The sequence below is a fragment of the Limulus polyphemus genome, unplaced genomic scaffold (genome assembly GCF_000517525.1).
Source record: "Limulus polyphemus unplaced genomic scaffold, Limulus_polyphemus-2.1.2 Scaffold174, whole genome shotgun sequence".
Lineage (NCBI taxonomy): Eukaryota > Metazoa > Arthropoda > Merostomata > Xiphosura > Limulidae > Limulus > Limulus polyphemus.
In genome coordinates, this window is record NW_013665784.1 from 105,745 (window position 1) to 117,987 (window position 12,243).

Genomic DNA, 12,243 nt, shown 5'->3' on the forward strand with positions numbered 1-12,243 from the left:
ATTAGGGATGGTTAGCGCAGATAGCCCTCGTGTAGCTTTGCGCGTAATTTAAAACAAACAAACAAACATGATTTTATCGACCCCTGGTGAAGAGATTTACTCATGTGAAAGTTTGTTTGTTTGTAGTTAAGCACAAAGCTACACAAAGGGCTATCTGTGCTCTGCCCACCACGGGTATCGAAACCCGGTTTCTAGCGTTGTAAGTCCGCAGACATACCGCTGTGCTACTGGGGGGGGGCTCTCATGTGAAAGAGAAAGCAAAGTGTTTCAGTTTTCGTAGAATATTTTACCTGACGAATGTTTAGTGGTTGGTTATTGGGCATTCATGATGGGCTAACGTTGGAAGCCATCATTTCGCATATTTACTAAACAATAAACAAAATGCATGGAAATATCTTACTTTAAGTTATCAAATTTTAAGTTTTAAGCATACCACAGCAGTATATAAACATCAACAATATAAAGGAATCACTTCTGCGTCTCCTAATAATACGAAACGATTTACAAAGAATTTGAACACCATGTACGACCACATACGATACAGATAACAAAATCAACAATACAATGGAAATATCCCAAAGTTACCCTGACTGCATTAAATAAAGTGTCACACTTAAAGTTTCGTTGTATAAAAGTGCAGTTAACAATAAATCTCCAAGAGAAGTTTCGAAGTCTTAGATTTCATGCTTTGAATTTTACTATCAACTTTATGAAAGCTAGTTGGTGTTCATTCTGTATAGTACTGTAATGGTACACAACAGCTTTATTGCCGCGTACAACACCTTCAAATATGCCTAAACTAGACACAGTAAACTAATAAAAGCTTAACACAGTAAAAGTTAGACCGGTATTTATGTATGACATTTGACAGAATAGAAAATGTATGATATATATATATATATATATAAGACTTGTATTCCGGCCACTACTGTGTGTATTGAAAACCTAGCAGACCTGATGAGCTGTAGTGTTGAACGAAACATGTCGTTTGAAATGGATATGGCAGGCATAGTATGGTTGAAATATTATTTTACTTCTCGAAAAATCCTAATAAAGTAAAAAAATTATAAAATATTTAAAAATACAATACATCTAATACTGTTTTCTTATAACAAAAATAACTTATTATAAACACACTTCGTCAGTAAAAGACATTCACACCATACCAATATTTATGTTTATCACGTACTTGCGAGTGCGTTAGATGGCTAAAAGTCGTGATGTATTACATATACGTATATTATATTTAATAAAAGTAGATTCTCATATAGACGATAATTTGTTTGTTTTTGACACAAAAGCTTAGATGGTATCAGAACATAATCAAAATTTATTTTACATTAAACTTCTACTTGTGTTATTTGCTACATTTTATCTGTCTCTGAGAATCGCTATATTAATGTAAACGATATACATTTTTGACTACTGTTGTAACATAAAAAATAAATAAGCAATGTTATAAACCATTTAACTTGATCCTTCGTAACGAGTGATATAAGTAACGTTACAACTAATCATTTCTACGTTGTAGCTCTTGTCGCCTTAGAACTCTTGTATTGTGCGAAAAATGACGTTAGCAGCGACGTACAACAGAAATGGTTTATGTGAAATGTGTTATTTTTGAAAACCCGTAATGGACCGGAAAACAATGATGTGATATAAATATTATAATTTTTTCTGTGTAGTAAAAGCTCCCTTTAAAGAGTTATTTTAAATTTGTTACTAAACTGGCCTATGTTATCGTACAAGTAGTATTCGGAACAGCCCTACACAAATTCTAAAAAGTGTAATTAAACGTAAAATGGTACTTTATCAAAAATAATATTAAAACAATATATCTTTTCAGGAATATTAATATTCGTACTTTGTCATTATAAATTTCAGATTAAAGTTTCATAAAATTAAAAAAATAGACACAATCTGGAGAAGACTCTTGACTACTGGAATAATCGTTATTTATCAGAATGGGTATGATAGCCCTTTCGCTATTTTATATAGACAGTTCTTTAGACAGACAAGCACCCAATGAATATTTCAATGGTTTATTATTGCATTTTTGACAAGAATATTTAATAATAATACTTATTATTACTTCTGTTTATTGAATATGCATCCCAAGAACAGGAATTATGAACAGTTAAATTGATGGAAAAAGTGGTATAAAATGTTTAGTGCCAAAGGATGCTTCTACCTCTATAATGGGCAGCTTTATATATATATATATATATTCTATCTGCTAACATAAGTATGCTCCCTCTTGGATAACACAATGTGTTTTCTATCTATAGACAAACATTTGTTTGGTTGTTTTAGAGCAAATCCACATTATGCTATCTGATATGCCCATCGCAGGAAATCGAACCCCCGAATTTAGCGTTGTAAGTTCGTAGATTTACCGGAATTTAGCGTTGTAAGTCAGTAGATTTACCGCTGTCCCACCGGGGGACTTACTAAAGGCAATAGATTAAAGTAAATGCCTATACACTTAGGAGTTTCTGTCGAAAAGAGGGAGTTTTCGTTAGAGAAGATTAACAAAAATCAGGCTGTGAAAAGACGAGTAGATTAAAAGGTATGGGGGTAAAAATAAGGCCAAGAGCTTGAGTAAACAAGTAGTATGTTAAAATCAAAGTTAACGTTGAAACGTTGCGGTCAGTAGAAGTTGGCCTAATAATAGAAGTAAATGTAAGTACTGAATATCCCACGAGAAACTAGCCAATATAAGTTTGTTGATGAAGTAAGATACGAAATAAAAACAAATGTAGTTAGTAGTTCTTTCGAAATGTGAACTTCCACTTCCACGTTGAAGTTCTCTCTTCATCCAACAGACGTCACTGCTTTGCTTTTGTTCCTTATTCTAAATGAACCGTCTTTGTGCAATCTACTTGTATACTTTTCATTATGAAACCCGCATCTACAAGTTCATTAAGTTGATTTCCGATAAGTGTTCCTATTTGTGTAGTGTTTGTATTTTCTGTAAAAACAAAACAAAACAAAAAACACCTTGTATTTTCCTGTCCATTTCGTGTGTTTCGTCATTATTGCCAACTTCTATATTACGCTATTTTCTAGTTCGATTCATACTTAGTTATGTTCTTATTTTTACGCATAATTTTGATCTATTTTAGTGCCTCTCGTTATCTTAGAAACGTAAATGAAGAGATTATGGAAATAAGACTGCATTACTTCTATTCTAACCTGTAAAATAAGTTCTTCAGAATAAATCATGAAATAAAAATTAACCTCTTAGCATTAGTTCGGAACATTTCAAATTGTTTATTTTATCTGTTTGTAATTAAGCACAAAGCTACACAATGGGCTATCTGTGTTCTGTCCACCACGGGTATCGAAATCCGGATTCTAGCGTTGTAAGTCCGCAAACACACCGCTATACCACTGGGGGGGCAACATTTAAAATAATAAGATATAAAACTAATACTCACTCTGTTTACAAATGGTTTAATGTTTCTTGCCCAGTCAGCTTAAAGATTTAGAATAATTTAGATTTTTTAGGGCACAGTGCAATCTGACCTCCGAGAGAAGCTAGTGACAAAATACTCGTGACATTTTCCTGCTCTACATCTGGCTCCTTTTTTTTTACACACCTCACGTGCATTAAGCACAAGTAATACTAGAACACTGTTTGAGTACACAACAACTACTGTGAAAGTTATATCCCTGTTGATAATGCATATTTTACGATGTCACCATTTAATTGTAATGCAGGTCTAATTTGTCGAAATGGTGAACTGCTAAGAAAATAAAGTGCGTAGCGAAATTCGGGGGAAGTAACAAATATTGGGAAGACATAAAGTAATCCTCGTGATTTAAAATGAGGTAGACTTATTGCAAGCAATAATTAGTACGTTCATTATACACATAAACCGAAACTGAGAATATGTTACTCACTCTGTCAGCTGTTGTTCTTATGAATAACAAGCATGTTGTGTGTATACGTGCATAGGCTCTTGATATGGCAGACTGCTTGAGCAGCAGTCAGCAGCATTGATGCTTTTCATCAAATCTGCCGCTAGGTGAGATGCTTTGTTTGTTTTTTTAAATTTCGCGCAAAGCTACACGAGGGCTATCTGCGCTAGCCGTCCCTAATTTAGCAGCGTGTGACTAGAGGGAAGGCCACTAGTCATCACCACCTACCGCCAACTCTTGGGCTACTCTTTTTACAACGAATAGTAATATTGGCCGTCATACTATGTTCGGTAATGGGAACAGGAACCCGTAATCCTCAGAGTGCGAATCGAGCGCCCTTACCATCAGGCCATGCCAGGCCAAACTTTTGGGATTGAGTGAACTTTTTGAGCGATATAGAGTCTTTGACAGGGGGACGTTAACTAAATAAATGCAGGACTGGAACTGTAGTTTTCAGCCTAAAAATCAGGTTATATGCACATGGGCTAAACAGTCAGGTCAGAAACCCTAAAGTTTAGATAGAGCCGTCCCTAATTTTGAACTATTGACCAGCACTTGCCGCCACAAGGGTTTTATTTGTCTCTTGGAAGCGAACAACGGGATTGACTGTAAATTTCATTATTCACCCACAGCTGGAAGTGCAGAATTATTCAGTGGCATTACATCTCGAACCCTACCAGGTAGTTTGACACGACCCGATAGTTTAAATGCAGAGAACCTGCACAAAAAATATTCAAATATTTAGCCGGAACAAAGGTATGTTATTCTCTAGCTATAGAAAGGTGAATGATAGCCGTATTTGAACTATGGCGCACATAAGCAATTTTCTTCATTACCCATTCAAGCCGTCTCCAGCCATTATTAGTCTCAAAGTGGGTTCCTCGTCACCGAATTTGAGTATTCCGGATGTATAGAGAATTTGTTTGTTTTGTTGCATTTCGCGCTAGCAGTCTCCAATGTTGAAGTCATAGACTCGAGAGAAGACAGCTAGTCAACACCACTTACCGCTAAATCTCAGGCTACACTTGTTAAACCAAATAGTGGAATTTGACCGCCACTCTTATAAACCACCCACAGTCACAGAAGTGTGATTTTGTTTCGGCGGTAACGGGACGCAACCCATTCATATCCACAGTTCTGCAAGCTAATAACTGGGTCACCATTATCCCTGTAGAGATAAAATTATCAACTGTAGTTTATGGAATAGTTATATAAACTTTCATAAGCTAACTTTCAATAAGTTACAATGATGCATTATGTATTTGTTTTTACTAATACGATAATTTAACTCAATCTTATTATATTTATCGATATAATAATGTGAAACATTAACACATTATTGCGTCTTTTTTTAGAAAAAAAACTATATCGACGAAATGAGAATACATTCAATTTTCATGTATTTCTTTTTACAATTGCGATACTTTTGTAATTTGTTTGGTTGTATTTGAAATTTCGGGCAAAGTTACTCGAGGACTATCTGTGCTAGCCGTTCCTAATTTAGAAGGAAAGCAAATAGTCAACATCACCAACCGCCATCTTTTGGGTTACTAACGAAAAATGAGAATGAACGTCACATTATAACGCCTCCATGCTGAAATGACGAGCATGTTCAATGACGGGATTCGAACTCGCGACCAACAGATTACAATTCGAATGTCCTAACTACCAGGCTTTACTAGACCTTTACTTTTGTGATGCATGGCCAGGTAGTTAGGGCGCTTGATTCGCAATCTGAGGGTCGCGAGTTCGACTACCCGTCCCATCAAACATGCTCGCCCTTTCAGCCGTGGGGGCGTTATAATGTTACAGTCAATCCCACTATTCGTTGGTAAAAGAGTAGCCCAGGAGTGGCAGTGGGTGGTGATGACTGGCTGCCTTCCTTCTAGTCTTTCACTGCTAAATTAGGGACGGCTTGCGCAGATAGCCCTCGTGTAGCTTTGGGCGAATTCAAAACAAACAAACAAGCAAAAAACTTGTGTTGATAGTAAATGTACAGAGGATGTAGGAAATCCGCTGAACAGGGTTTGTATAGTCGACTGATAAGAACAGGAAATGCAAAGAACAAAAGAAAAAACTTTGTCACCATTAAGTGTTTGAAGTGGTATGTTTGGTAATGTTTCATTAAATCATTGGCAACGTAATTCACACTATACAATTTAATTATCAATAGTACAATAATACGTCTATGAGAGTCAGCTTCCAATTCTACAATAAGATACAACGACATTCTACGCATATTACGCCAACAGAATAAATATATTGTTTTAAAATTAAACTTATACTTATACTTCTGAAATGTAGCGGTTAGATTCTTCAACTTTAACGGCATTTTATATGTACGTGAGCTAATCGGCCTGTTAAGGAACCTCTATTTTGAGCTTTTGACCAGAGGGAAGGTAGCTAGTCAGCATCTAAGTCACGAAAGCTTTCTTTGTCCAGTTGTTTGAATCAAATAACAAGGTTTACTGTAATGTTTATAACGTAAACACACAGATGAAAGTCTGGAGAGTTTTCACTTCTCGAACCCCAAACATATCGATACGCTAACAACTAAACAACACCCAGCCCTCCGAAATTTTTCCATAGGTTCTTTTTAGGAATTTCCCAAACTTGTTGAAGGCTTCCCAAATAAATGAACTTAGAAGGAAATGTTCTACAATTAAAATGAATCAGAAAAGTATTTAATGAGATCTAAACATTTATTTTCAATACTTTTCAAATAAAGTTTAAAATCATGAACACGGGCATCATGTAATCCCATTAAAAACTTGTAAGAATAGTACATTGTATCTATTGTCTCGAGTCGGCTACTGTCGCAGATAAAAACTGGGATTCGATACCCCTGGTGAGCAGAGTACATATAACCCACTGTGTAGCTTCGTGCTTAATAACAAACTATTATTTCGAAGAGAAACAAAACTTTAGATTACGTCATCACCAAAACGTTTTTAAAAAGTAGAATTTTTTAGTAGATGAATTATTTTTCGAACTTTCTAAGACAGCAGAGGTTTGTGGAAAGGTCACATAATCACGTATAGTATGTAGATCCTACTATGGCCCATGGAGATAAGAAAGTTCAGGTGGTCAGCAAACAAAATAGTTTGAAGACCGCTGTTCTAAGTAATAGTGTGTTTTTGTTTGTTCTTCTTTTGATCTAATTAAAATACTTGTTTTGTTTTATTTCTTTATTCCAACTTAGACCCGAGCATTAACATTTTCACAATAATATGTTTACTTAGTAACAGTTTACTGAATTCTCGCTTATTTTGTTTTCTATTTGGCACTCATTCCTCTGTTCCGAATATTGAAAATGCCGCGTACTTACATATCAAACATGTAATGAATTCAATAAACTGTTTTCGCGCCATCAACTGATTACGAGAAATAGAACAACAACAACAACAAAATACGTTTTTCTATCGCCGGTTTTCATTACAAGTTTGGTATAATGCATTTAATATTATTCCATGTTAAAGTATCAACATATCCTTCCACCACTAACTTATGTATAGACAACAAAGTTTTCTGGACAAAGCGTTGTTTTCACAGGAGAATGGGCATTCAAGTTAAGGAAGGAATGTACGCAAATAATCTAAACGTAAGATAAGAATTATAGTATGAGGTTCCAATGTGTATATGTATACTTTTTTTTTTTCAAAAATCAAAATCACATATTCATCTTTTTTATTACTAAAACAAGAAGAATATTGGAGGTAGAATAGACAGTGCCAAGGCATGTGTCAATTTCCTCCAGCTTGTGGTAGTAATAGAAGTAATAGTATTAAAATTACCTTATATGCGTTGGGTACTTCGTGTTGAAAATAATAATACTAACAAAGAGACACACTACAATAAATATAGTAAAAGTGGTTGCTACTCGCAGGTAGCAGGCTGTCTCCCTGTGATCGGTGATTCGGAATTGACAAGGTTAAATACATGTTGCATCAGGTTTTCATAATAGACCTTTTCGCTGTGTCACATTGCGTGAAGTAAGTCATATTGTTAGCCGCGGCTCATAGGATGGTTCTTTTATCTCATAACTCCACCTCTTGGCCGATTTGAGATCTTATTACAGCCGCTGCTATTGAACATTCCCTCTTGTTTGTCTTCCACACTTCTATTAAAACGAGTTGGATCACCATAACTCAATCATTTTCTCTTACTAAACTATATAGTTAGTTATAAAAGATCTTCAGGCGGTTTGAAAAGGCAAGCTTTTCTCACATTTTTTTCTAACACCACAAACTATTTAATCAATGGTCAAATTCTTTAGTCAGTCATGGTATTTTTATTTCTTTTTCTTCAGTACACATTAATTCACTGCATAGCAAACACTTAAGGTATCCTAGTACCGATACGATTATAACGTGATGCGTGTTATGCTTTGCCAGTTATGGAATTTACTCGTTTGATCCTCGCCAATCATTTTAATGGGGAACATTTTGGTTTGTTGATACTGCTGACATATGAGGAAACTGTATTTCTTCTTTAATGTTCGAACTCGTTGAGTATCTGTAAACACAAGAACATGATGACATCTTGCAAGTAAATACCACATTTTGATTCACCATGCCGTATAACCTGCCAGTTGTTGACTGCTAATGGACTTATCAAGAGAAATATGACAAAAAGTCATAGATACTCAAACTATAAATAGAAGTTAACCTGAAATATGAAGAGAGTTTATTTTCTCAACCGGGGAGAGTGAAATAAAAATGAAATACAAAAATTTGGTAAAGGTACTTCAAAACTAAAAATTATGTGGTATGGCTCAACGTTAAATCTGCAGGATTATGACGCTAACAATATGGTTTTGATACCCGTGGTGGGCAGAGCACAGACAACCGTTTGTTTAGTTTTGTACATAACAAGAACCAAGCCAAACCTGTGATAAGTTTGTCATTTCCCTCCGCAAATATTGACGAATGGTTAACTAGTTTAAATACAACTTGATGTTAGATTTTGAAAACGGAGTAGCAAAAAACTGGAAAAGTTGGTTGGAGACAATCACACTTATTTGAGTGGCTGTTCCGATGCAAAAGAGAGACCACTATTTTTTGTAGCATTAGATTTTCAGGTGACTGCTATCAATATGGACAAAACCGTTTGTCATTGTTTGTTTTCATTAATCAATATACATTAGTTGAGTGCAAAACCTTAACATTGGATTGTATTAGGGCAACTAAAAATATATCCGAAGCTTCAGAAAAATTGGGACGGGTACAAGGTATTTTTATTATTTTAATCCAACCCTTAAATTCTTAGTGTGACATTGGGCATAAAAGTACTACACTAGAAGGCTGTATGTTTCATTCTGTTTACGTTGTTATTCTGAAAACTGATGGATTACATAACAGAAAGAAGATCAAACAATACACTCTGGTCGCTGATCTTAAAATAGGAAAAACCAAAAAAAAAAAAAGGTAATGACGACAAACTAGGGGTGAACGGTGACGTAAACAAATAGCATACTTAGTTGACCTTAGATAAGTCCAGCTCTCCCAAGATTTGGGTAGAAACTTACCTACGCTTCTTCACTGCTTTACCCTACCCTACCCCCTAGATAGAGGGAGGAGAGTTTGTGCTAAACTCATTTACCGTGTAAATCAAATCAGTGAAAAATAATAAAAACAAATACATTACGTTTTCGTAAGTAAATGAACCTAGTGATCTCTATCAGGCAAGCTAATGTCCTATAAAATACTTTTAGAATATTAATCTCTAGCGTATCTGTTCAAAAATTCTTGCTCATACAAAGACTAATTTTGAAACCATATCATGATTTTATGAATGTTTCAGAAACATTTGATCATACTATAGATTAGATTACAGGGTTGGTTGTAGTTGGTTGTAGTTGTAGTTGTATGAAGTATAACGTGAATGTGGGTAAATGATTTGTTCATTTACAGTGAAAAATCAACTAGTCATAAGTAATTGGTATAAAAAAAGAACAAAAGGATAGGAAACTGTCATTATAGAAATGTTATAATATTTAAAATATCACAAGGTACTGAGTGTAACAGGAAAATATAGCTGAACACCTAAAAATGTACAACATCACATGGCGGTTGGAGTGATAGCAGAGTATTTAACATCATGACACGAAAATATTGTTGTCGTGATAGCAGATATGTCGAATCACATTTATTTTTCATAACTGAACCGTGCCTTCTTTTCGCGAATGCAACCCAACACCAATAAACACGTATCAAGCAGTAGTTTTTCCAAAATCAGGACACACGGTAGTGTGTCGTGCGGCCAAAACAACCTGCAGAACACATTGTGTGTTAATAAACAGGAGTGATAGTTTAGCAATTTTACACTTTCTGTACCTCGGACTGTGGTAATCCACATTATCATATATTTTCAGCAGATGTTGGCTACTGGACCCTTACATCACATACCAAATGTCAAGGCAATCCGTTAAGAAATACACGAAATATAAAGTCTCCAATGTTGACTGAATTTTTTCCTATTTTTTTTCTTGGCACCGAAAGTATGGAAACTTTATTTGATAAAACAACATATTTAACTTTCATGGATTTTTTTTCAAATTTGGTACACTGATAGATCTTTATAACCTACAATTAGGTGTCAAATTTGGTCTAAATATATACGCCAAATGTGCAAAGCTATTCAACAAAAATCGTTCAATTTTGACCAAACTTTTGCGCATGCCTACGAAAAAAGTCACACGAGCTATCGGTATAAACTTATTACTACAGCTTCACCTAAGAGTAAAGGTGGACTGTTTTTAGTTTTTTTGTTATTTGGATTAAAGACGGCTGATTTAGAACAGCAAAACTATAGGGTGAAAGCACGTGCAGATACATAACTATTAGTTAAGCCAAACAAACTAGATTAGCAGTTTCTAACTCAAGTTTTCAAAAGAATCATAAGGGTGGACGGTTATTTTTCATTATTCATTACCAACTTTTAAGCACAAATTTACTAAATGTTATGACATTCTCCTAATTAAAGAACGTTTAGCGTCACGTGATATCAGCTTAAACAATTAGCGTAAGTAATGGTGCTTGATACGGCTTTACCGAGTGTATGCGGGTGGTGACAAGAAACTGTTAATCTAGTTTCCATGGCTTTACTATAAAGATAGTTATTGATGCTGTTTTAGAGAGAAAAACCACCACCATATAGTCTAAAGAATCTGGTTGGTTCTGTAAAATATAGGTCTGTTCCGAATAATGGGGTTGCGATCCTAAAGCTTATGTTGGTTACTATCGAGTGTCACTTTCTTACTTGCTGTGGTTTGTTGGCGTGTATTGACAAAAATTCATGATATCTAATCAAAAACACCTTAGGTGTGAAAAAAGGTGCAGCCAAAAAAAAAAAGTATTGTGTGTGCGACTTAAACGAATGAGATCAAAACTGATGACCAAACTGGTAGCTACACTAATAGGATTAATAAGAATTTCACAGCAAATATTCATTCATTAGTTAGGTAGGCCGTGTATTTTGTTTTATCCACCATCGTGCCCCAATTTATCTTTCTTGCGGTTGTCTAGAATTAGTAATCACAACATGTTTATTATTCTTACGGTTATCTAGAATTAGTAATCACAACATGTTTATCTTTCTTACGGTTGTCTAGAATTAGTAATCACAACATATTTATCATTCTTACGGTTATCTAGAATTAGTAATCACAACATATTTATTATTCTTACGGTTATCTAGAATTAGTAATCACAACATATTTATTATTCTTACGGTTGTCTAGAATTAGTAATCACAACATATTTATTATTCTTACGGTTGTCTAGAATTAGTAATCACAACATGTTTATGATTCTTACGGTTGCAATCAGAATACATCGTTACGAGAGGATGAGGGTGGCAAGAAATTATTTCCACCTTAAATCTAGATATGATTTTTGGTTCTCCTCTTCGTTAACATAAATAATTGCTTCTATCGATGTCAACAAAGCTGTTAAGCAAATAAACGTGTGATAACTACAATTAAGTGCAATGGACACATTAGGTGCTTCATAAATTTAACATTAGTGTTATGGCAAACACTATTACCCAGCTGAACATTTAATTTCCTTTGAGGTAACGTATGTGTTCTACAGCGTGTCCTCCGTATCTTAACTTTGGGTGTACAGAAACATTATAACTTATAGCAAGATAGATACAGTTTTATCACAAACATTTATACCATATATGTGAAACGTTATTATACTCAACATTGTTATTAAACTAAACTTTATGTTGAAAACTCGTTATCTAGCTTTTGAAGCAACACATCATTTATATGTATATTTTAAATATCACGACAAGCATAAGGCTATTCGTGGG

At 34.7% G+C, this 12,243-nt stretch overlaps 1 long non-coding RNA gene across 1 annotated transcript in view; it reads right to left on the reverse strand.

The window, feature by feature from the left end:
* The window catches only part of LOC111084929, a 34,480-nt gene extending 30,504 nt beyond the window's left edge, over nt 1-3,976 (reverse strand). The window contains exon 1 of the long non-coding RNA XR_002609812.1: nt 3,907-3,976. This is a non-coding gene — a long non-coding RNA (uncharacterized LOC111084929). The remainder of the gene's footprint in view (nt 1-3,906) is intronic.
* Nucleotides 3,977-12,243: the final 8,267 nt, after the last annotated feature.